This window comes from Scomber japonicus, chromosome 3 (genome assembly GCF_027409825.1).
Source record: "Scomber japonicus isolate fScoJap1 chromosome 3, fScoJap1.pri, whole genome shotgun sequence".
In the NCBI taxonomy this organism is placed as follows: domain Eukaryota; kingdom Metazoa; phylum Chordata; class Actinopteri; order Scombriformes; family Scombridae; genus Scomber; species Scomber japonicus.
This window is the reverse complement of record NC_070580.1, coordinates 12985951-13013214: the sequence shown is the minus strand read 5'-3', so window position 1 is coordinate 13013214 and position 27264 is coordinate 12985951. Positions and strand designations below refer to the sequence as shown.

The window sequence follows — 27264 nt, the reverse complement described above, 5'->3', positions numbered from 1 at the left end:
TTACCATTAGGATAGATTTACTTCCACTTAAGTCCTTTTTTACTCTTCTCAAAAACGCATGAGCTGACAGGTTTTTCTTTAAATGAATTTTTAACTCTACAAAGCATATAAAATGACAGTTTTTAACCCTATCTTTTCACTTTTAATAATACATGAAATTACTGTCTTTAGTCTTGTTTGTAACATATATACCTTATCTTAACACACATTTACACATTTTTAACAGCATCATAACTCTGGAGAAATGTACAAGGAGCCAGAACTAAACCTAACATGGACGTGCCTTTGATAAAAGCAGAGCGGTGCCCGTTACACACAACCTGCTACCGCTAACAGCTAGACATGCTACGACATTAGCCTTCCCAATACATTCATATTTTAACACAGCAACGCCTTTCCTGAGTATTCATACATTCAGCAACATGTTAACATACCGATCCCCAGTTAGATAACTTAATTTGTTATTTCACCAACCTGTTAAACAGAAGAAATAATTTGAGACAGGGCACTTCACGTCTGTTTCCTTAGTCTCGCTCAGCAGAAAGAGAGAGAGAGTAAAGCAACACGTACTGTCGTAAAGACGCTAAAGGATGCCCCGTGAAGCGCCACACTGCCCCCTGCTGACGGAAACAAAACACAACTCCTGATGTTTACAAAAATATACCTATGGTGAAAGCAGGTTGATTAAACACATTACACAATATTATATTTACAATCATCACATTTGTGATGCACTTTAGTGGGCATCACACACTCCCTGACAAAAGAAAATGGCTCCTGACATTTCCCAAAATCTTTACGTCAAACTTTTCTTATACTTTTAACTCTTAACCTCCTAGGTTCTCAAATATCTATTAACAAACAAACATTGTGGCTGGAATGTATGTGGCTGGTGTTTGGTAAGTATATGGCATGTATGGTGTCTGGGTGTAAAGAATAGGATGTGAGTACGGCATACAAATAGGTGGAATGTATGACATGAGTGATGGTGGAGGTGAGTATGGTGTGGTGTGTCCAGTTACTGAGTGAACTGTGGCATGTGACTGTACCGATGGTTCACCTAAAGCCTCATATGTGAGAAACTGGCGTGGCTTTCTGTCACGAGCAGACCTTCTAACCTCTGAGTGAGCGTGTTCTGCAGGAGGGGTCAAAGGTCGAGCTCCTGAGTCAGAGTCTTGGTGACCATTGTTTACATCTCTTTCCACAGGTCCGATGAGTACAGGTAGGTTTTCAGCAACATCTTGTCTCACCTCAGCAGGATTTGAAGGGAATTCCGGTACAGTATGACTTTCTGTCCTTACAGGTGCTGATTCTTGGCTAGGATTCTCTGAGTGCAGAATAACAGGTCTTTCCTCTGTCCTTCCTACAGGTATCCTTAACCAGTATCCTGAGCCATAGTCATCATCTGAATCATCTTCACTGTCACTCGCGTCTGCTTGTCTTTGAGTGTCTGCCATTCTGTCTTGTTTTTGTCTGTGATTGGTTTTCTTCCCTGGGATCAGTCTAGCATCAGGTGGAGTGACATCGACAGGCAAATCATTCACCAGCAATAGGAGATTGCGATGCAGTGTCCTGCTTTTCTGTTTGTCTCCAGTTTCAGGACAGACAACGTACACTGGGCTTTCAGCAACTTGACTTTTGACTATGTAAATAGCCTTCTCCCAGTATGACCTTAATTTTCCTGGTCCTCCACGTTGACTGAGGTTCCGAACCAGAACTCTGTCCCCAGGATGAAGTGCAACTCCTCTTGCTCCCTTGTCATATGTCGCTTTACCTCTCGCACTGGATTTTCTGCTATTTTCACTGGCAATCCGGTATGCTTCTGACATCTTGTCAGCCCATTTTTCTGCAAATCCTCTAGGTGAGTACTGTCCCTTTTCTCCAACTAACCCGAACAGCAGGTCAACTGGAAGATGTGGATGACGGCCGTAGAGGAGGAAAAATGGTGAGTAGCCAGTTGATTCATGTCTGGTACAGTTATATGCGTGGATAACATGCGGGAGGTGATCCTTCCACCGCAGTTTCTCACTTTCAGTCAATGTCCTCAACATCTGCAGGATGGTGCGGTTTAGCCGCTCAGCCGGGTTACTTTGTGGATGGTAGGGCGACGTTCGCGAGTGGCCAACTCCAGACAGTTGCTGCAATGTTTGAAACAGGTTGTTCTCAAATTCACGACCCTGGTCATGATGTAGTTTGGATGGATATCCGAACCGGGGTATGAAGTCATTGAAAATGCGTTCGGCAGCTGTTTTACCACTCTTGTTCTTTGTGGGGTATGCCTGGGCAAATCTAGTGAAGTGATCAATCAGCACTAGAATGTACTCATATCCTCCACAACTGGTTTCCAAATGCAAATAGTCAATACACACAAGCTCTAATGGAAAATTGGATGTGATGCTACTCATAGGAGCTCGGACGTGTGTTGTGGGCTTCTTAGATTTGATACAGGGACATTTGCGGGTGACATAGTCCTCAATTTCTCTAGCCATAAAGGGCCAGTAGAACCTCTCCCTAGCAAGGTGGAGCACTCTTTCTGTGCCGACATGGCCCATCTCATCATGTAAGTGCTTCAGAGCTATTAGTCTGTGTTTCAGAGGGAGGACTAACTGTCTTCGCTGATTGGTCCGTCTGTAAAGGAGGCCATCTTCAAAGTACAATCTACTCCACTCGTGCAGCAGCTTTCTGGCGTCTCCATTTACAGTTTTGCGGATGTCATCTGTCAGTTTTGTGTTTGACTCCTTTAACTCAACAATCTTGCCTATTGCTTGATCCTCTTTTTGAGCACTCACAAGATCGTCATGACTGATTGTTGGCAAGTGAGAATGAGACTGCAGGTGGAAGTCTGAGGAACGCATGTTGAGTGCAGCAACCCAAGCCACATCCTTCTGCTCTGCTACCTGACTCCCATCCCATGTTGTACGCACTGCCTCATTTGAGAGCTCCTCTGTGCATGCCATCTCATACTTTTCCATGTCCAAAGGGAGGCGGGACAATGTGTCTGCATCCACATTTGACTTTCCAGGCCTATATCTGATGTCAAACCGGAAATCTGCAAGTTCCCCAACCCACCGATGACCGACAGCGTTGAGCTTTGCTGTACTCATGACATAGGTCAGCGGGTTGTTATCCGTGTAAACAGTGAAATGGGGGGCGTAGTACAAGTAGTCTCGGAATTTTTCACACACAGCCCATTTCAATGCGAGAAACTCCAGTTTTCCACTGTGCAGATGGTAGTTGCGTTCGGCCGGTGTCAATGTTCTCGAGCCATAGCCGACAACTCTCAGTTTTCCGTTCTGGCGCTGATAAAGGACAGCCCCTAGGCCCTGGTCTGAGGCGTCAGTATGTACTGTAAACGGTTGGTTAAAATCAGGATACGCCAAGACAGGTGGGTTTGTGAGGAAGGTGACCAGTTGCTCTAGGGCTTCCTGATGTTCAGTGGTCCAGTCAACCGGTTCTCGGGAAGACAGTTGTGGGCGTTTGGTGGTTCTCCCACGCATTGGAATCTGGGCTTTCCCTGGCTTAGTTTGGAGCAGCTCATAGATTGGTTTGGCGATCCGGGAAAAATCCTGGATATATGAGCGGTAATACCCCAGGAACCCAGCCAGTTTCCTCACTTCACCGACTGTCTGCGGTGTCTTGCATGTCAGAGTTCGGACCGCTTCAAGATCCCGTGGGTCTATCCTGACTCCGTCGGCTGACACAAGGCGGCCCACATACCTGACTTCCTGTCTGAAAAGCTCACATTTCTCAGGTCTCAACTTTACTCCATGAAGCTGAAGAGCCTGGAGACATTTGCGGAGGGTCTCAAGATGTTCATCAAATGTTTTTGCATAGCAGAGCACGTCATCAAGATATGGGAGGCAGCATTCATCTCTTAGTGGGCCTAGCATCTCCTCCATACTCCGCTGAAATGCTGCGGGGGCATTTGAGAGTCCGAATGGAATACGAACCCATTCGTAGAGACCCCATGGAGTAATGAAGGCAGTGCAGTGGCGTGACCCCTCAGCGATGAAGCCTTGATGGTACGCTTTCCCCTGGTCAAGGATACTGAACCAGGCGTTGCCACCAAGTGTGTCTGTCAGGTCTTGTATCCGGGGTAGCGGGTGTCGATCAGGGACCGTCTTTTTATTCAGGAGACGATAATCGATGCATAGGCGCAGGCTGCCATCTTTTTTTCTGACACAGACAACTGGAGCGGCATATGGGGACTTGGATTTAACAATCCAGCCTTTCATCAGCAGCTCCTGCACGTACTCCTTGACTTCTTTGAACAGTGGCTTTGGGATTGCTGAGTACGCTCTCTGTACAGGGATTTCATCTGTAAGGGTAATTGACATCTGCAGACTTGGTATGCATCCAATATCGTCACTGTCACGTGCGAAAGCTCCCGCTTCTTCACACAGTAGTTTGTTGACCTTTGCCCTTTGTTCCTCATCAAGGTGGCTAAGGTCGATAGGAGGTTGCCATGGAGATGGACTGGTGTCAGCAGACTTTGGTCCCGCACTATTAACAGTCACTGTGGGTTTAGGTGATTCAGGTGGGTCGGTTGCAATCAGTTTTTCAACACCATGGATGCTACCAAGTGCCGTCTTCCTTGGTAGAGTGATTGCATGCTTTGTGTTGTTGCCCACAGGTACTGCAACATAAGGTTTCCTTGGATTTTGGACCTCCAACAGACCTTCACCAACATCCAGTTCTGTCAGTTGCACATTGTTGTCATCAGGCTCAAACAGGAAGACTGTGTCAGATGAGTCCATATTGGGAGGGACTTGGCACTTGACCCAGATCACCTGACCTGCTGGAATGACTGTGTCCTGTCTGCCTGTCCGTAGACGCCCGCACTGCACCGAGGGTTTGTCAGCCTGAATGAAGCTCACCAGAAGCTCTGCCTTTTCTGTTGGTATCACCATGGCGTTGCAGAGTAGAACGATGAGGGCTGGTATCAGCTTTTCAGGTTGTTCTTGAATCATCTCTTCCAGCACGTTGAAACCCAGCAGTGGTCTCTCCAGGGCAAGGCTGCTTACAAGAAACGGCACAGTTATTGACAAGTTAGGATCCTCATTCCCCAGCAAATTGACTGTAAGGGCAACCCAGCCATCAAACGGAAGAATATCACCATTCACAGCATAAACCTTTAACTCTTCTTCATCACCCATAATGTCGCTGAGTGGTCTAGCAGGAGTGCCAGGCAAGTATTTGCTTTTCCAGTCTCTGTCAATCATGCTTACTTGGGCCCCAGTGTCTAGCAGAGCACTGACTGCTAAACCATTTAGGTTACAATGGGTGAGGGCTCTTCTACCAATGAGTTTGGCTACGCGTTCGCTCTTGCTGTGAGGTAAGTTATTAGTGGATGGAGTGGCTATATTGGTTGGTTGTTGCTGTCTTTGATTTTCTGTTACTTTGTCTTTTGGGTGAGTGTTATGTTTTGTCACTCTTTCTTTTTCAGGCTGGTCAGTAGAACTCAAGCCAGGTTGGGACAGTAGCGGAGACCCGGTCACTGTTTGTCCCTCGGCAGAGACCGGCTCCAGTTTCCCTGACGGGTCGGCTTCTTCAGACAGCCCACTGCTCTGTGGCCTTCCTCACCACAGTGGAAACAGTGAGGACAATCCGGTCGATTTTGTTCAACACATTTGTCACAGCCATATGGTCTCTCCCTCCTGCGATCCCCTCTGCCTTTGCCGGAGTGACTGACCTGTTCTGCCGTTTGTCTCTGTATTGACTGTTTCATGAGTTCAACCATATTTGTGAGTTGCTCCACTTTTTCAGTTAACTGCTGGATCATGTCTGTTTTTGCTTTCTTCTCCTCCTTTCCTGTAGGGCACTGAACAGCGTTAACTTCAGACTGAGCACTGTGTACGTTTGTGAGTCTTTGGCGGGTGGCTGGCCCTAGCCGTCGCTGTCTTTCACTTTCATCACTCATTACTTTCTTCATTTGTTTTAGAATAACCTCATCCGATACTCTAGTGTCCCCAAGCAGTGGCTTCAGCTCTCGGCGGACATCATCATGTTTGTGACCTAGGCCTTGATACACAGTATGGAGAAACACATCTTGCACTGTGCTTGCACTGTACTTCACATCTGTGTCGGCATGTTTGGAGGCCAACATGATCTTTTGTTTAAGTCCAATGACCCTGTATAGGAACTGTTGTGGTGTCTCATTGTCTTTTTGTTTAGTACACATGAGCTCTTGAAATAGTTCAGTGTTGCTTTGTTCACCCAAATGAGAATGGAGAAAGGCTTTTAGTTCCTCTACACTCAGGTCATCCTTATTCATCAACATGTCTTTGAAAGTCCCTGGTTTGATGACTCTGAGTACAGCTCTTACCACTTCTGCATCACTGAACTGCTCCTTTAACCCTTCTTCCATCTGACGGCAAACACTGTTGTAACTGAGGTCTGACCCCTGGTCTCCAATCTGACCCCCCTGGATTTTCAGTTCTCTACGATGCAGGTAAGACAGTTCCTTTAAGGAGACCAGCTTGTCATGTGTTACAGGCGTGGACTGTTCACTTACTCTTTGGGTGCTTGCTGCATTATTCATCTGCAACCTGGGTCGTGCCTTCACAGGTGACTGAGGTCCAGACTGTGGAGTGGGTGTGAGTTTGTACTGCATAATTTTCTTACTCAGCTCTTCAAAACTAGTAAGCATTTTCTGCAGTTCTGTGTCATGTGTGTCAGTAGCTGTGGTGACTGTATTGTGGGTTGTACTAGCATTATCAACATTGGTAGCATCATTATCACTAGTGATAGCTGGATTATCATTAGCGTTAGCATGACTTGCATCAACACTGGTATCATCAACCTGGAGGTTTGAAGGTGACTCATGTAATACATCATCTGCTACATGTACTTGTGAATCAGAAACACGACCCTGAATGACTCTATCAATTACATCTTTTAAGTCTAATAGATGTGCCATCCCTAGATCCTCTAACTCAAGCAAATGCTTACAGGTCATGAAACTGTTAATGTACTCAAAACAACCTTCTTCATCGGTGGACTCGAGACTAGATTCATCCATCCCTGGCACCCGACCCACCGACTTGGCAATCTGGAACAGTTCATTTGCAGAGAGAGTGAGCAGGGTCTTTTTGATGTCCCACACCAAACTCTTCCTCTCACCATCCGCCATAGCTGCTTCAGTATTTCCTCGCAATTGGTCACAGAGTCCAGGATCGCAATTCTCTCTCTAGCCTCGATGAGTGGTGGTTTCAGGACAGCACAGTCATTACTCTTTATTCCTCATAGGTGATGCACTTAACTTCTCCATCAGGCGCAGCAATTTGGCAAACTGAAGGGTGTTTCTTCATCAGTTGAGAGGAGCGTTGATATCCGAGGATATTTACTCCGGCTGTAGCTCGCTGGCCACTTTAGGTCCGAGGTTGTTGTTTCACTGGATCAGCTTCCGCCCATAAGGTTGGAGTGATCCCGGACGAGCCCCCAATAAACTGTTGCAGGTACCGGCTGGTACCATGGAAAACAGCTTAAATTCTGTTAAACAGAAGAAATAATTTGAGACAGGGCACTTCACGTCTGTTTCCTTAGTCTCGCTCAGCAGAAAGAGAGAGAGAGTTTATTTACAAACACTATACAATATAAACCCCTCTTCACACATATTCAATACATCTTTCATTCATCACTGTTTCACATGGCCAAAATACAAGTTCAACATTTCCACTTTGTAGTTTTACTACATCACTACACAGCATATTTGCTGTTTTTACTGTCTTGGTTTAATTACCATTGATAATACAACCATTTCAGTCTATTCACTGAATTATTAATTAAACTGATTTCACAAACCAGAGTTAAGTAACTATTGTTACCATTAGGATAGATTTACTTCCACTTAAGTCCTTTTTTACTCTTCTCAAAAACGCATGAGCTGACAGGTTTTTCTTTAAATGAATTTTTAACTCTACAAAGCATATAAAATGACAGTTTTTAACCCTATCTTTTCACTTTTAATAATACATGAAATTACTGTCTTTAGTCTTGTTTGTAACATATATACCTTATCTTAACACACATTTACACATTTTTAACAGCATCATAACTCTGGAGAAATGTACAAGGAGCCAGAACTAAACCTAACATGGACGTGCCTTTGATAAAAGCAGAGCGGTGCCCGTTACACACAACCTGCTACCGCTAACAGCTAGACATGCTACGACATTAGCCTTCCCAATACATTCATATTTTAACACAGCAACGCCTTTCCTGAGTATTCATACATTCAGCAACATGTTAACATACCGATCCCCAGTTAGATAACTTAATTTGTTATTTCACCAACCTGTTAAACAGAAGAAATAATTTGAGACAGGGCACTTCACGTCTGTTTCCTTAGTCTCGCTCAGCAGAAAGAGAGAGAGAGTAAAGCAACACGTACTGTCGTAAAGACGCTAAAGGATGCCCCGTGAAGCGCCACACTGCCCCCTGCTGACGGAAACAAAACACAACTCCTGATGTTTACAAAAATATACCTATGGTGAAAGCAGGTTGATTAAACACATTACACAATATTATATTTACAATCATCACATTTGTGATGCACTTTAGTGGGCATCACACTTAAAATGATATATCTTCCATTCTCTCTCATAAAAAATCTAGATTCTATGAATATGCAAATATTTTTAATTTCAAAAGTTTAACTGCTGGACACAAAATGAATGTGCACTGGCGACTGCAAGTTTCCACATCACGCTTGTGTAAGTTGCAACTAGCTGTGTCAGTCTTCTAGTGTCAAACCCTGCATGTAAACCATTCTGCACAGTGCTTAAACATTTAATTAAAGTCAGAATAAGAAAAACAAATTATTGAGTGGAGGGGAACATTAAATAAACAACTGTATTATATTGTTTTATGTCCTTATCTAATTGTTGTGAGCCAGAAAACATATTGTTAAGAAAGGTTATTTGGACTTTTAGTTATTTGTGTTGTTACAAATGTCACTGCTTGTAGCATACAAATAGAGAGAAATGTGTACCGAAAAGTAGGAAAGCTTCAATCTCGCATAAAAAAATGCCTTGCCAAAGCCTACATGTGTTACAGAGCAGAGTCCTGGCTGGTGTCAGGTGTGTTGATGCACAGACCTTACAAGCTTGCTCTCTTGTTTGTCCAGGCAAGGTTCCAAGAGAGCAGGTTCATCTGGCCCACATGTTGGGAGCTCTTTGGCTGTTTGGCCTCCTGTGTGCAGATTGGCTCGGATTACAGGATTACTTTTTCCTTCCTTATTAGTATGAATAAATTGTGGAGCACTGGAGAATTTTATTCTTGAGGTGTGTTGTTTAAACACTTCAGATAGGGGACCTCAAAATTCCCCTTTGTCAGGTCTTTTGAGTTTGCATGCTCCTTTGATTCATTTTCATTTGTTATTGAAGAAAAATACAGAGAAAGAAATGTCAAATTTAAAATATTATATGTCAAAATGTGTTCAAAGTAAACTGAGCATAACTCAGCTGAGTCTTGAAAGTCTCTTTTATCTGGGGGAAAGAGCACTGTTCCTCTTTTCTTCTGTGCTTCCCTTTCTCCCTTTATTTCTCATTTATTACCATGCATGTATCATCTCATGTCAGCCTCAGCTCTCTGTGCACCTTTCTCTCTGCTTTTTGCTCTCTCCCGTGAGTGCTTTCCTCCGGTTCCCCTTTCTCTATCCTCGCTCTACCCTACGCTGTTTTCATAGTCTTTATTAAAATTCCCTTGTTCAAATGAGTCTCATAATAATGGCAAGTAAAATAACTTTCAGCTCTTGTCATTTCTCAATCCTCTACAGAGGCAACACAGAGTTTATTTAATTCCTTGTGTGAAGCATTTTTCATTCCTTGAGGCTACACTTTAGTTGACCTCTTTGATGTGGAGGAATGTTTTGAGCAACAGGGGTTTGCTTTCAAAGAAATCATAACCATATGTAAGGAAATAGACTTTTTTCTGTCAATTCCAGCAATTAATTAATAGTGACTCCTCACTGTCATGTATATTTACAACTTGAAACAAAATAAGAAGTGTTCATGTAAACACTTTTAAAAATACTTTTCAATATTTTTATATTTTATTTTTATATTGTATTTTTTATTGTTATATAATGATCTGGGACTGTGTTCATTTATTATAACATTAGGCACTGATGAATACCCAGTAGATCCATTTAGTCCAATAGTAGGCCATATCCCTTTAGGGCTACATTGTCAACAGCAAGACCTAATAACAAGGCCCACATGGGTGTCAATTAGATGCACCTAATTTAATAGATTGAAAATTGTCAAAGGAGTTTACAACACCAAGTTACAATATCAGCTAATGTAGATTGTGAACTAATCTTGTGACCCTGTCTTGTAGATGGGCCATGTATCAAAATCCAGTTTTAAGACCTTTTTTTGTATTAGTTTACAAACCTGTGGGCAGATTCTGCTGTACTGGTTGTTCCCTGAGTCTTTGGGAAAATAATTAAGCTAACATATATACTGTGGTACTATACAAAATGAGGGCAGGAGGTAAAGTATGTCCAGGGGTGTCATTAGGGGCCCTATAACAACTGTTTTTCCCAAGGGGTCCTCCATTAAAAAAGAAAGAAAGAAAAACATCAAAGATTGTACTCTCTAAAGAAGGTTGAAGCTATTAAAAAGCTGCAAAACTAAACTGATTTTTAAAGATTGTGCAGTCAGGACAGTTTTAGGAAGTCTTCTCCATAATCCTCAGTAATGACCAGATCAGTGTTGATAAGATTGTGCTTTACTTGCTGTATATGCCGATGACTCAACTCTGTACATAGGTATAGAATTTATTACAGAGATAGCTTAAGCAGACACCAAATACACATCTATGAAGGTAAACTAAATGAAAGTCCATGAGATACTAGAAGAAATGGGTTCCATCAAAGCTGCATGGTCATAAGAAATCAACAAAGAACTTCAGGTGTCTGCATTCCTTCCAGCCCCCAGAACATGCTTCTTTCATCATCTCATTTATTTAACAAATGATCTATAAAGACAAGTATGTAGAGATGTAACAATGCTTTCAACTTGGCTTTTCTTCACTTTCACAGTCAAAAACAACATTAAACCTTTTACAAACAACTGCATGACTGACTGCGAATCTAGTAAAATATGTAATTAACCACACTTGTCATACGTTTTCTAAATCTTTCTGTGATCCTGTCCTAAATACTTAATACCTAACTCAACACAAAGTTGACCGATCATTAAACTGTGCTGAGATCCTGTGTGGTCAAAATAGATAACACTTAAGTCAAGTGAAAGCAATAAGGGAGAAAGTGAGTTAATGGGATGGGGTTTTTTCCTGGTCCCTTGTGCACTTGAGTAGTCCGATATAATCAGTACCTTCTTTTGTTATATGTGTTTTATATTATCCAGGAATGTTATTAATGCATTCATTTAGGAAGCTTGATCAGTGTTGAGTGGTAAAACATTATTCAGTCAATAAACATTTGATACGAGTACTAAAAAATAATTATTTGACTTTCAATTATACTAGTGATACTATTAATATAACAATTATAACCCCTTCTGGATATCAAACACTAGACAAATAATTCATCAATTAGACCTTAACACCCTGTAATGATTTATTTTCATCATAATTCATTCTCATTCAGTCCGCTGACATGAACATGCACTGAACTACTGTAGCTTGGATGAAGAATTGCAGAAAAGTTGTCTTTCTCTATAGGTGGGAGTATCGCCAGCTCTTTGATTTTATCGAGCAATGGGAAGAACATAAATCTCCTGCACCACTTACTTAAAGCAGAGAAAATGTAATCGACAGTTTTGGAGGTGTAACAGAAAAGAAAAACACATGGCAGAGTTGTAACATTGTCTCATACAGTATGTGACATATACACAAAATCACTGTCTATACAACTGTATTATATAATGTGCTTAATAGGATTATACCTATACTTGTATCACAGAGCTCTGTGCTATTAACCTTTCCTCTCTATGTTTCCTTTAATAAGGGCAAAGTGGGCGTCCCTCAGCAAAGACAAGCCAGTGTTCCAGCATTTTCAGCCATTGTGATTTTAATTAGAGGAATTTGGCCGCAGTCTACATCATCAGATCCTCTCATTTGTAATCTGAGTGAGTTGGCTGCGGCTGACGAGCTGACGTCCAAGACTCAATCGGACTCTTTAACCCCTCTGAGTAGACAGATTCTGTTCGACTCAAAAACATGGCAAAACACTGTGATGGTGTAAACAATGGACATACTGTACATACAGTATTTGTGACTTGTGGTTCTGGAGCTTCACATTTCAAACCTCTTGATATTTTGAAAATTAAATACGGTGTCTTCAGGAGTATGCGTGAGTGCCATAGGGACAAAAAGTGTCAGAGATACATTTTCTACATTTAGGAGATTATATAGAGAAGACAGAGCTCAGCCTATAGAGACAGTGTTATAGAGTTTATTCACAGTCAATCAACAGATCACTCAGTAACTGTTCCAGTTCCACTGGGTTTGAACTAAAGATAGAATGACTGCGCTTGTTGTGTGCTCAGTAACATTCATACATCCAGTCTCTTGCAGTACTTCACATAGCAGGGGGTCAGCCAGTGCCATGGGGGGCCGCAGCGCTTTGTGCCTGGGCATGCCATCTGAGGCGAATGGTAGGCTTTCACCACGTGGACCACCTCTACTTTATTAGATTAGACTCTAACCCTCCTCAGGTTTGTAATTGCATTTGCCTGATGCTGTGTATTTAAGAATAGAACGGTCTCGGTCCCTGTGGCCCTCCCCCACCTGATTTCCCAGCTGCCTCCAGGGGGAGCAGACCAGCGCCAGCCCCGGGATAAGAAGTCGTCATGGCAACCGAGAGGCAACTAGTGAGGGGAAAATGGAAAGACTTACTGTACTCTTTCTGTATCTCTCTGTGACTTTGGACTTTGCTTACTGACGGATTCCCTCATTGTTATTTACTATTTCTGTTACGTCTGTGAGGCAATCCACGTTGGTTCATTTCTTCGCATCCCTTGTTCTTTTTCTGAGGAGAACAAAAAAAACTGCAAATGTTTCTTTGTGCTGGGAGGGGGAAATGAAGTGCTGTCGAATGGGGACTCGTATTTCATCCTGTCCATAATTTATGGAGAAACTAGGTTTAGGAAGGGACATTGTGCTAACATGGGGGATGCTTGTCATAAGCATCCCCCAAGAGTCATAAGCAACTGGAGGGGGTACAAATCAATGGCGACACATGTTTCTGTTAGCTTCACAGTGCACTCAATGCTGTTTTCCCATCTTAAGCAACTGTAGATAAGCTCCGATTAAGTGTCATTATGTGTCAATGATACGTTGTGGCAATGTTTAGTGGTTTGTCAAAGCCTGTTTGAGGAAAGTCAGCTGAGTTTGTTAGGGTTTCCTGCTATAGTATGCTAACAGCTGCAGTCATTGTGACCTAGCAGATCTTGAAAAAGCCCTACTATACAGGGTCAGAACTTGACCTCCTCCAGTCTGCCCTGCTTTAGTGAGACAGCATGCTTTATATGGTATGGGACAGTGACATTCTTTTGAACTGGGAGTTACACCAGCCGGGGATAGTATATCATAAAGCACAACCTGTCTGCTAATCACAAATTACAGCCAGCCTCTCCTCTAGCCCTGATCCAGCTCTCTCCACAGGGAAGCCAGGGCCAAGGAGAAGAATACTAGCTCCTGCCAAGTCCCCACCACTCCCCACTACAAGGTGCTTATAAATCGGCATCCTCGCAGATAGGTCAAGGTTTTGATTTGGTCGTGACCTTAGTTCATAAATCTGAATGATGTAGGGGCCTTGGTTAAAAGACTGCTGGATCAACTCTCAGATGGGACACCCCTCCCTCGCTTTCTGTCTTTTTCTCTCCTTCTCTGGACTCTCTCTCCTCTTCCATCTCTCCCAACCTCACGTCCCTGTTTCAGTCCCTGCTGCAGTCTCAGGTCCCTGGAGTCTCTATAACAGGCAGAGAAAGAGAGAGAGGGAGAGAGAGAGATGGCGAGGGGGTGAAACAGGCAATCAATAAATCAATATGTTTTGCGCCACTAAGCTGGGGTAAGCTCACTCTCTCAAAGCTGCGCGTGCATGTATGCACACACATATACAGTCACTTACCATCGCTGCAAATTTCTCTTAACACACACACACAAACAAACAAATGAAGGCCCAGGACAGAATGTCCCTTGCCAAAAGACATTTTGTTGTTTTAGGGACTTTCTTTTTTTCTCATTCTATTTCCTGTTTTGGATCATTAAGCCATTGATTTTTGTTTCAACGGGTAAGTGGTGGTGGGGACCCCCTGGGAGCCAGCTGAAAACCTCAACAGAGTGGCCCCAGCAGGAGTTTCTCTAGTTGTGACAGGCTGCTCCCAAGGGCCAGTGGGCCCTCTTAACTCTGCAGGGGAGAAACTATCGCCTGAAATCAGTCATTCTGCTTCAGCGTCCCCAGGCACCTCTCTATAAGAGTATTCACTTGGATATCTATAGATTTCTTCTTGCTAAATGTCTTTGCAACCACACGAAATTCAAACTTGTGCATTTAGTTATAGATTTGGATTCTGGTCTTCACAGAAATTCTTGGAAGTGTACAAATGGTCAGTTCTTTTCATAGATTTTAAAGGATGTAAAAAGTTGGCTGGAGCATCTGCTTTCCTATCACTATGTTGAATATTTTTAGGTCCGTGGGGGTGGACAGGGTAGAGGAGAGAGCAGGAGAGATACGGTGAGATACAGTAGAAACCCTTGCAGACCAAGATTCAGTTGGCCATCAGCCAGCAAGATATTACAGTCAGATATATAGTAACACAGATGGATGCACTCAGCCTAAAGAGGCCAGCGCTGTCATGAGAATGACATAATACCTATCCTGACAGGTAATGAAAATAAAGGCCGCTCCACTGCAGAGTTGCATAAGCACTTCAACTTTAGCTCATACAACGTAAAACATTACCGCTGACATACAGGATATCCCGAGGGAAGTTTTCAGAGTGGTGGGATGTTAAAGGTGGAGGTCTGACAATTTGAAGTGGTCCCGTACTGTAGATGTTACATTTAAATTGCTCTGTAGACGTATGTCTCGATTTCAGCACTCACAACTACAGCATGCAGTAGGCTGTGATGTGTGTCTCCTTGATATAGAGATATTATTCTACATTTCATTAAAATGCATCTCAGTGATCCGCATTGGATCGATCTGCTCTCTCCCACAGAAAATGTAGGAATACATATTTATTTCACAGAAAGTGCAAAATTACTCAAACATGTAGTGAGTTGTAATGATGCATCCACTTTTTATTAATTCCAAAAGTCTTATGTCATATGTGGCAAGCAATCAGTGTTCATGTCAGTGGTGGAAGTTACTGACAATCTTAGATCTTTTTAACCACAAAGGGAAGATAAAATATATTCAACAGACAAAACACCTCACTTACTATGATGTTACTATATAATATATAGTTGTATAAGAATTTGAAATCATTCTGGATTTACACTGTTGCATTATGATGGCCAAATGTATCTCTGAAGTGGTTTGGTATGTTGGATCAACTGCTGCAGTGTATCTTGGGTGCATTTATGCACATACTTTTATGTGGTTAAGCTCAGTCTGGGAAAAAAAGTTAATTTGAGTCATTTAGTGCTAGATTCAAAGGGGGTCTGTTTCACAAGATGAGATAAATATGAAAAACGCCTGTGTTTTGGCACCATTCTTGCACAATGGGGCTACATCAAAGCATGGGACTAAAATTAATACCAAGGGAGCATGGCATGTGAGCAGAAGCTCCTCTGCTGAAAACAAACAAAACCCCATGATGCCGCACAGTGGGCGAATGGTTAAATTAACTCACTGGTGAGAAACCATGTGGCATACGGACACTTTAAAGCTTGCTGGTTATGTGTCCTCTCATACTGGCCTCAAAGACCAAAAACAGTGCAACCCATTGGCTTAACAGCATAAAAAGCAAAAGTAAGAAAACAGATAATAAAATAAAAACATAAACCAGAATATGGCCAATAGGAATCTAAATAATTTCCTGTACAAGGTCACCCTTCCATCTTCCTCCCCAATCCTTTCCACTTCTTTATTCTGTCCTTTACTCCCCTCTTCTTCCTGTCCCAGGCTCCTTCTCCCAGGAAAGGCAGCTGGAGATACTTTACAGGTTCAATCTGAAGGAACTTTTCCTCCATTAATAATGAAATCAAATTCCCCTCTCCTCCCCTCCCTTACTTCCCTCAGGAACGAACCTGGTGCTGCTCTGTTACTGCTACTTAAAAGTAGGGTTGTGCATGAGTACTCAACCTAAGAGTAATTGCATTTCTTTGTTTTACTATACCATATATAAACATAAATTGACCCTTTGTGTCAATTGTTCACAGGGATGTAACTGCTATCAATGAATATTGGCACAAATCCAAATATAGCAGCAAGAATTATAGATGCAGCCACAGGTAACATTTCTTTAAGTAAAAAAAAATTGGCATTACCAGTCAGTCTTTACAAAATCTAATGTTACAGGCAGAATGGTGGCCAGGCATGAGAATGATGTTTGGAAGTATTTTGACAAAATAAACAAAAGCATATGCAGTTAAACTTTTATGTAATAATTTAATGCAAGTACTCCAATATTGAAATTATTTAGAATGCACATCCCTACTTGAAACTCTTTCACACTTAGTTTCTTAACTCTGCTGCTCCTCTTAGTTTCAGTATTTGCAGGAGGAAGGATACAGAGGGGCTGGCACATAAAACTGAAATAAATGAAGAAAGAGAGGCAGAAAAAGACAAAACGGGAAAAAAGAGATGCCATCTATCTACATTCTAATGGAGTTCAAATGTGTTTTTCTTTCAATTTTTCTTCATTTCCAGTCTCCTTTTGGATTTTTTTTTTGCATTGCATTGCATTGCAGAGGTAGCAAGCTATTTGACATTATCACAGGCCACCGAATAGCTGAAGCCATCAGGTTGAATATAAGAATGAATGAGAGTAATAAAAGACAAAGATGAGAGATAGATTGACATTTTGGCCTTTTCGTCTTTGACAAAGAGGACACGCTTCCCCTTTATGTGTTTTCTTGTTGACATGGTATGTGAGCGTGGGCAGGCTGGTACACGAAAACATCAATGCTGGCATGTGTGCATGTATACTGTACTCAATCACGTGCATGTGCATATTTTTGACTCTTAAGTGTGTGGGAGTGAGAGAACATTCACATCGCCCACCTGGGCTCTAGCTGGGAGCCAATAGAGCTTTCTTACTGGAAAAACTCCCTGTTGTTTCTTTGGCGGAGCCTAACAGGCAGATTTGACTGTATCACTTCCTTCTTGCTCCTCCTCCTCTTCCTCTCTTATTCCTCTTCCTCAATCTGCTCTGTTCCTCTGTTCCAGACACTCATCTCTTTCTCTCGTCTTCCTCCCTGCCTGCCTTTTCTATATTTAATCAGCCAGGGAGTGTGGAATTAGTGATTATTTGATGGAAATATGCAGGCGAGGGTGTGTGCATTTGTGTGTTAGTGTGTGTGCGTGCGTGCGTGCGTGCGTGCGTGCGTGCGTGCGTGCGTGCGTGCGTGCGTGCGTGCGTGCGTGCGTGCGTGTGTGTGTGTGCGTGCGTCTGTGTGTGTGTGTGTGTGTGTGCGTGTGTGGAGGAGAGAAATGTTCATCTCTCATCTATCTGTCTGGATCTCCTCATACCCTCCTGTAATTTCAGGGCAAAGCTGAGTTTGGAGAGAGCAGAGGAGTATAGAGGTTATGTTTTGCATAATAGCCTTTGCGGGATTTTAGTTGGCCATTACAGACATACTTGACACCTTGACGCTACTTCCCTCTCACTCTCTCTTTATGTTTGCATCACTCTCACTCTTCCGTAATGTCCCTCCTGTCTTTCGATATCCTCTCAAACTCCACACTAAGATATGTTCAGAATGACATTAGCTTTTCCTGAAATAAAAGGCAGCCTCCTCATTCATCTGAATGGAACCGCTGTGCCAATGCAGAGTTGGGTTGTATGGCAAAGAAGTAAAACCTGGTCCAACTTTTACTGGAACTGAATGTGACGGCATCCAGCAATGCATTACATCTACATATCTGGAGGATTACTTCATACGCATTTCATGTTACTAAATCATCTACAAGGAATGTAAATGCAGTGCTTTGCTGGATTATGACATATACTGAATAAACATTAAATGGTGATTTGATTGTGGCTCACAAATACTACCTTTAAGATGCTGCTGCACTAAGGCATCATATCATTGCAAAGTCACCTGACAAAAAAAAAGGTAAATGACAACATTAAGATTTGATTTAGACTTATTTGAGACAGCAACTTCCTAACTTTACTTCTACATAGCCACATATTGTATCTAAGCCGGTCCTACATCATCATTCTCCAAAAGTTCAGTTTTCCCCATGAATGCTGCCATTTTCATATTTTACGTTCTGCAGCTCCATTATAGAGATTTTTAAAAACAACAACTCGTGCAAGACAAAGTATATCAAAGCAGAGAAAAAGATACTGTTTCAAATTTAGCAAACTTTTTGAGGACATACTTTTATTTGTTTTAAATGTAGCTGTCTAACTTCTTTTTTTATATACATTTAAATTTTTGTTTCTCATAAATGTGACTCGCTGCTTTTTTTTGATATAACCAATTTTAGTGACCTATTGTGACCTATTGTGAGTGACAGCTCATTACAACACCATCTCCTCACCTCTTAACCTCATGAGACGAGAGTGTGTATTTATGTGTGTGTGCCAGAAAGCATGGGTGCTCCTTACTGAGTGCATTCATGGTGTGTTTGCCCATGCTGCTATTTGTGTCTATATTTACATTTGCATACGCTGTAAGGTATCTTTCATATGCGCAGGCCTTTCAAGTCAGCTCTCACTCTCTTCTTCTATTTCTCTTCACACACACACACACACACACACACACAGTCCAGCGATATGCAGCTCATGAATACTCCCGCAGCAATTATGGGAAACCCACTCACCGTCTCTGTACCTCAGCGAAGGCTGAAGAAGAGGACAAAAGTTGTGGGGGGATAAAAGTGAAAGCAGTCTGCCCGGTTCAGAATATGACAGCTTTTGAACTTGTTTTTCTTTTTTTTTTCTTTTTTTCTTCATTAGATAAGTGAAAAGCAAAAACCCAGCGATGGCACGCCAGTACCAGCCATGATTTATGTTCACCTCTGGAAAGAGAAAAGTAGAATTTATGGCTTTCTCGTCTGGTCTAATCTTCACTATATGCTGCAAAGCCCAGGCAATGCAGTAAGCTTAGAGGGAGAGGGAGAGAGAGGCTGAAAATTGTCCTTTACACTTTCTCTAGTTAGCTTTCTCTTTTTTCTTTCTCTTCCTCTCACTTACTAACCAACTCTATCACATTTTGTCCTTGTCGATTTTTTTACCCCTGCCCTGCAAGCTTACATACACAGTAGCACCCATACATACACATGCACGCTTAGGTGCACACACTGAACACTTCTAATCACACACATGCAGGTGCACTATGCACACCGACGCACGCTCGCACAAAAACTGAGAGCTGCTCAGCCCCTCAGCGACACCTTCACTTCTCTCACACCAATTTTCTCACACTTTTTCGCTCTCCGTGTCTTCTCCTCTTTCTTTCTCTCGCTGCTTCGCTCCGCACCTCCGCCCTCAGCCGCCTCCACATATAGATCCTTTCTTTTTATAGTCAAAGCTATAGTCCCCATGGCAACATCAGAGTTGTTGATTGCCAAGGTGCTGTATGTCTAATTATGTAACTATCGCAAAGGGTTGTGTTGTTTGTGTGCGTATGTATATGTGTGTGTGTGTGTGTGTGTGTGTGTGTGTGTGTGTGTGTGTGTGTATGTGTATGTGTTTAATTCTCACCCCAGCATTGTCCTCCATTAGCAATGCCTCTTTTTGTGATGGATCAAGCTGTGATGTGATAATCGATCTGTGTTCAGGGCTCGGAAAGGATTTTTCAGAATCGGCCGTGATGTTTTGTGTCCAAAGCAACAAGCTAAAACATTTGTACACATTCAAAATGGAATATCTGACATATCTTTATCTACATGCATTAACGTGCATATGCGCATAAGTAAATATATACTAGGCTACATCTGGTTTGGATTGTGCATGCATCTGTGTGTGCGTGTTTCATTTGCACTTGTGGCATGTGTGAGGTTGTAGTGTATGTAAGTGCATGTCACAGGCAAGTGTGAAGCTATAACAGGTTTTGACAGGGTAAAATCATTTGGGGGTGCAGATGATGTGCTTTTTCTATCCAGTTACAGTGTGACAACAGAATTCTCAACCGTCGATTCCTATTAAAGTGTTCGCAGGAAGCATAAACCCTGTCTACTCTCATTCTACATAGATTCTTATCCAGGTGGAGCACTGAAAAGATGGAGGGAAATGGGGGGAAAACACTGTTTTATGCATTAACTTGCTGTGGAAAAATAGTTTTCACACTAACACTCATTTACTTGGTTCGACAACAAGTTCGTACAGAGGAAGAGGGAGGAAGAGGAACAAGGGAAAAAATAATAATAAGATGTGGAACAAGAATAGAAAGGAAAACAGAAAGAGCACTACATTTGCATTTTAACCTCTCATTCAAAACTGCTCGAAAGCCGTCCCACTAGTGCGAGCATTCAGGCCGCTTGCCAGTGAGAGAAGGAGAAAACAGGAGGAGATAAAGAAGAGGTGGGCTGGTGTGAAATGGATCAAACAATGGATGTGAGAAATGCATTGCTGTTTTCAACCAACTGCAGGCGAAAGAGAAAGGAGTGGAGGAGGAGTGGAGATCTGTGATAACTTGCAGCTTTTAAAATGTGTTTCGTATTTAGTTTTTCAACAACGGATCTTCAGAAAGTTGGAGAAGGTGTTTCCGGAGGTAGTTAGCGTGCGGAAGAAATGGTCTTCAGGAAGCACACCAGGAGGAATCTGTGTGACAAAATAATTTCAACAACAAAACTCACTTTGTTTCTTTTTTTAAATCTTCCAATCACATATTAGAGAGTTTTTTTGACACACATATTGTTCCCAAGGTCAAGAACTTCCATCTTTAAAGATGAACCTTCCTCTGGTGTATTTGTGTGCTGTGTGTGTATGCCTGTCTATCATTTTCCGTTTTCACGCCCTGTGTATGCATGAGCGGCGTGTAAAAGCCATGTTGATGAAGGAATCAGCAGTGATCAGAGGGTCAGACAGAGAGGCTTGCCTCCTTTTGTGATCTTTGTGTGTTTCCCTTTCATCTGCCTTTGTGGAGACGTAGTGATCTCAGCGGACTCTGCTGGGACAAGCAGCACCACAGAGCGAGCAGCAGCATATAGAAGCAGGCTGAGGAAGGATGGCGACTGCATCCTTCATTCACGCATATTACTCTGAGAGGGATCTCAGGGTTAAAATAGGGAAAGCACCTGATAATGAATTTGCATTGCTTTAGGGTGATATTTGATGCAGGCTGTGCAGTAATTTAACACGCTACTTCCGCCGTTTAAATAAATCAGCCACCAAATGTCAGTTCAGAGCAGTTATTTTTCCTGCAAGAGTAAAACTGAACACCGAACGAATCTGAAAGGCTCGAGAAACTGAAAGTCAGAGAGTGTGTGGGCTTGTATTTCTGTGTTGGTCATCTTGCAGCCTTGAGCGCTATGTTTGGTATGTAAGGGTTTCTTTCTTATCAATGCTGATACACAAACAACGTGCAGAAATCATTTAAACCTCCACCATCAAAGCCATTACAGCAGGAAATGAGTGTGTAACAAGTCTTTATAACATTTTGCATGTAAGTTTATTGCTCAGAGTAAGTTTGCTGCGGTGCTTCATCATCTTGCAACATTTTGAACATAAGGAAATATTGATAAATGAGGGCCAATGTCTCATAATGCACACTGCAGTCCACGTTGTTGTACTGCTAGCCACCTCAGTGCTGCGGCGTAACATCCAAAGAAAGCACAGTCTGCACCAATTCATAATTCATCTGGAGTTGTTTTTGTTTTTTTTGGTATTTATCTAGCTCCCGTCCATTCAGGCGGACTGCAGCATGCCACTCAATCCCAGCACAAACAACTGGGCCAGGTCGTCCCGTTGTCAGAAAATACTCTTCTCATCCTTGATCTGACGTGAAACAGATTGCCCATCTCTGTTTGTCTGTAAAGCTGCAAGGGGATAAAGGAAAAAAAAGAATGCAACAAAAGGAAAGAGATTGGGATGTTTTGCTTTATAGTCCTCTCACCCTCACACACAGACATTGATCTCTACGCAATATGTTTCACTTTAACATCAAAAGAGAGGTTTGGTGTTTGGCCATATGTCAGGATGAAGAACTACGGGGGAACGGAAGAGGGAAACTACTGACTGAGATGTGTAGATGTTAGTTGAGATGAAACCTGATGGAATTCCATGTGGGGTTTAACCATTCATCAACTTTCAAATCCACATCAATATGGCTACAGGCTAATCTGAAAATTCTTGTCAAACAGGGTTTGAGGGTTAACATCACATTACACAGTATTCTGGGTATTTCTGGGGCTTGTACACTATAGCAGCTGTTGTTTGTCAGCGAGAGACTTTTTTTCTGACAAATGTCCAGTAACGATCTGTTAGGGAGGCAATAAATGGGTAGTGAGCAATAGCAATATTTTGAAGATTATTTTTGAAATAACAAAACTTGATGTATTATTGAAGTGCCAAAATTACACAAGAAGACACAAAATTAATAAAAGGTTGTAGGCAGTGTTTTACACAAAACAGATCAAACAGAAATATTAAATTGTCAGCATTGTTGTAGCTATCTATCCGTATGACAAATAAAACTTGTGTTAACATTTACAGAAGTTGAGAATTTTCATTTCAAGAAGCTCATCTAACTCATAAATTAAACTCAGAAGCCAAACAAGTGGGGGACTGTCCTACTCTGCTTGTTTTTAATCTTGGTAGTTTCAGTTTAAAATATTTCATTAGTATTTTGACAGTGTATAACTAAACTACTTTATTAACTTAATCTGGTTTTGCCAGCAAGTATAGGGCTTTGTCATTTAGACAGTCATCACTACATATAGGACACATACTATAATAGTGACATTATAAAATAAAAAAGATTCTAAACCTAATGAACAAAAAAAACACTCCACTTGCTCTGTGTAGTTGTAACTAAGATATTCATGAGTAAAAATTATTTTTGTCACACATAGATGAGGAACTGCAGTCACAGAAACATATTTTCACCTGCACCTCATGTCCTATTCAGTACCACTGAATAGGACATGAGCAAGTGTGCCATTAGCATTGGGTAAATCTAGTTAATTCCCAACCTTGATGTTATATACAACGACTGCCTCGCTGGCTCTATCTGCCGGGTGGTTTATTGGCAGGAAAAAAACATTTGCTACCTAGATTAGCCTGTGCACTTGCAAAGAGGATCGCTGACTCGGAGGTGAGACGATGCTATTTGACTGACTGACCTGAATTTGGCTCCGTGATGAACACATCTCGCGCCATGGGAAAAATAACTTTCCTCCTCGCACAAGCTGATTCCAGCTCCATTAGTCACATTATAGCACTTCTCTCTGCAGTCTGCAGCAGTAATGACAGTGGAAGGGTGTGAGGTGCCCTTTTGTAAAAGATGCTGTAAAATACTTCTGTGACTCAAGAGGTTGCAAAAGTCAATAAAATGAAGATTTTACATGTTCTGTAGGCGTTTTGATGGAAATGTGGGGGGGGTGGGGTGTTCTGTGGGAGTGCAATGCTTTTCTGAATTAATGTAAAATCAATTATTTTAAAATATACTGTCCTCTTTGTGACTACTGGTGAAATCTATTGCATAGCTGCTAAATGTTTCTAGGTTTTTCAACTAATCTTCTAACTGAGGGTTTTTTTCCCCTTCTGTACAAGGGCCCAGTTTCCCAAAAGCATCTCAGGGTTATAACCATATTTGTTCAGCTAATGTTTCCACTGGCATGTTTCCATCCTGAGATGAGTGTTATGCATGCTGAGATACTTTGGAAAGCAGGTCCAGGTCGAGTGCCAGTGGTTCATTTGACATGAATACGCATTTGGTTACACTTAAACCCAGTGGTATTGCTCTTGCAGAGCATCTCAACACTGAGACCTGCTTCCTTTTCAGATACGTTGCGATCATATACAGTACTGTAAAGAATCAGTAAATATATGTAAGAACAGAGAGCATAAAAAACATTCAACATTGGGACAGAGACCAAATGAAAGCGACTGGAATGTAAAAGAAAAAAGGCCTTCAGCTGCAGAATGTAAAATAGAGCAAGTTTTGACAATAGTGGAGGAGGAATATTATGAAGGCAGCCTTGCTTGCTTCCCTGGGAGAGTTTCATGGAGTGCTTTCTCACTGTGATAATGAAATGACCTGGCCTGCACTGCTCCACTCTCTCTCTCTCAAAGACACATCTGCCAGACGAGGGTGAAAATGAGAAAATCCTACCTCCTCTCCCGAGTTTCGTAAAGCATACTTTCAATATTCTTTTTCACAGACAATGATGGGAGTGTGAGTTACTGTGCACTCTTATGTCCTTGTGAGTATGTGTGCTACTGTAGCTGTACGTGCATGCATTAGTTTGTTTGTGTGCGTGTGTGTGTGTGTGTGTGTGTGCGTGCGTCCGTGCGCGCATGTGTGTGTGTGTGTGTGTGTGTGTGTGTGTGTGTCTAGTGTGAGGATGCTTGCACTGTCTTGAGCAACTTGTAATAGACTGTATTTGAAGCACATTTGACATAACAAGGTATTCTACACATATTTCGTGGATAGAAATCTCATACAGTTGTCATCGTAATATTGTTTTTGTAACTTCATTTTTTGTTGTTTGCACACGGTGGAATCAATACAGTAAGCAGCAAAACTCAGATCAAGGACTTCAATTTTGTCCCATTTCAAGGTAGAATCCAATATAGCAAACTATAGTCCCACACTGTTTTGAGCTAATCTTGTGGGCTTCGCTAGACGTTCAGGTCGTACTAGACTGATTCAGAAGAATGACTCACCAGTTTGGTACAGCACAGACTGCATGCAGACCATGTATTCCCTCAGCTTCTAGTTAGCAGGGAATCTATGGCAGCACTGAAGCAGAGCGCTGTCATTGAGTTACATAATCAACAGAGGAGTGTAGCAAGTGTGTGTGTGTGTGTGGGTGGGTGGGTGCCTGTGCATTTGTGTAGTTGCAGTTCTTTTTGAGCTGTCGATCATGTGGCACACCAAGGCCACTCTAACACAAGGCTGCTGAGGTGGACTTTCAGCAACAATGGAGCTCAGCCTGCGTGTCTGTGTGTGTGTGTGTGTGTGTGTGCGTATGTGTGTGTGTGTGTGTGCTTGCGTGTGTGTGTGTGTGTGTGTGTCCATCTGTGTCCGTGTGTGTGTCCGTGTGTGCATGTGTTTTTAAAGGCATATGCGTGAATGAATAGGCCACTGCATTTACAAGGCTGAAGAGAAAAAAGAAAGCTACTTGCGTGGTATTAGGTGTGCACGCTGAGAGATGAGCCAATTTACTGCACATGTTGACTCACAAGGATACATTTACATATCTATTGTGTGTGTGTGTATGTGTGTTTGCTTATTTGTATCCCGTTGTAGGTTTCCATGCATGCTTGGATGCATAGGCCTATTTGTGATTTTACATGTTTGTGTGTGTGCCAGGCTTATGTGTATAAGCATGCATGTCTAGTCATATAAGCTTACACACTTGTCTCTGTGTGTGTGTGTGTGCACATGTTTGTGCATGTATGTCTGCATCTCAGTGTCTTTTTGTGTAAGTGTAGATGTTTTTATTTTCCTCTCATGCTGACGTTAGGCTAAAATGAGCTTGTTGTATAGTCTGTGGATTGTATTGGTTCTGTTGCTCAATGCTGCCATCTGGCTTCGGCTGTAGCACCACCACAGACATCCTAGGGGAGCTATCCGTGCTAGTCAGCGTCTGGTTTTAACAACTGTTTTGGGATCGGTTGTCCAGTGGGCTGGTGCTAACTCACCCTATTATGAGCAGGATGATAAAACTGACCTTGAAGCAGTTTATGGGCCCAGGATAATGGAAACCACTGATAGAGAGCCCATGAAACTCCACTCAGCTTTCAGTGACAAAAGAAAATAATGGTTCGACCACTTAACATTATTTTGAAGTGAATGTAAAAATTTATGAGTGGACACTTTGAGCGTTGCTGCTCAAAAAAGCAATGATGAATTGACGAAGACATTTTTTCAAATGAACCTGTGAAGTTGCTTTATTAGATTAGAGATGTTTAAACAAGATCAAGAATTACAGGTTTATTAAAAAATTTGCTTCAAGTTTTATCTCATAACCAGGGTAAAAAAAGTGTTCCAGTAAAATCTCAATGCAGAGTGAAATGAAAACTGTGAAAATTAAACATACCTCAGAGGGTCAGCACCATCGTATACTGTGCAGGTTAAGACCAGTGCTTGCATATAAAACCAGTGGAGGTGGAACACAATTAGGTCAGATTGAGGCCAGACCATTTGTATGGGTCACGGTAAAAGCGCTCATATGTATGCAGGCTTATAGGCCCCGTGGGAGCATTGGGCTGACCTTGTCCCGTACTCTGATCTATGTCCTCATCTCCCCCTATGTCCTCTCTTCTCATTCCTCCCCCTGTCTCTCCTCTTTCCTCCCCCACTTCCTTTTTTTTACCACCACATTTCTCTCCTTTCAAACATCTCCTTTATTTATTTATTTATTTTTACTGTTTTCAATTAGTTTCTCTTCTTTCTCCCCCTGTATAGTTTCAACCCCCTTATGATCACACTCTTTCATATTCAACACTTTTATTTCACATCCTTCTTTTTCTCTTTTACTCATTTAACACCCCCCCACCCACCCCTTTTCTATCCATTCCCCATTTTCTTTATACCCTCTCGTTCCTTTTTCCATATCAACAGCCAGTCTGATAAATAATGCATCACAGTACATTAAAAACATTAGTAGGGTTCTCTTGGCTGTCAAAGAGAGGGAGGAGAAGCGAAGGAAAGGGTGAAGGTCCAAGTATTAATTGCGTTTGCATCATGACATTGTGTCCTCGTGCTCAAAGGCTTTGCCTTTGGTGAATCATCTGAATGCTGGCTGATTCATTAAGATGATGACTGTATCAGCAAACTCAAAAGAAAAGATTTAATGACATTTAACAAAACACTGATGCTGCATCACACAGAACCTTGACCTTTCCCTCCTCCCCTTTCATCCTCCTCTTTCCCCATCTTCTCCTCTCCTCTCGAACCTCCCCACCTCCCCTCCTTCCCTCCATTACTCCTGGCAGCGTG

At 42.1% G+C, this 27264-nt stretch overlaps 1 protein-coding gene across 1 annotated transcript in view; it reads left to right on the top strand.

Annotated features, from left to right (window-relative positions):
• Nucleotides 1–27264, top strand: part of celf4 (CUGBP, Elav-like family member 4) — a 95653-nt gene that overhangs the window by 48273 nt on the left and 20116 nt on the right. The window lies entirely within an intron of this gene.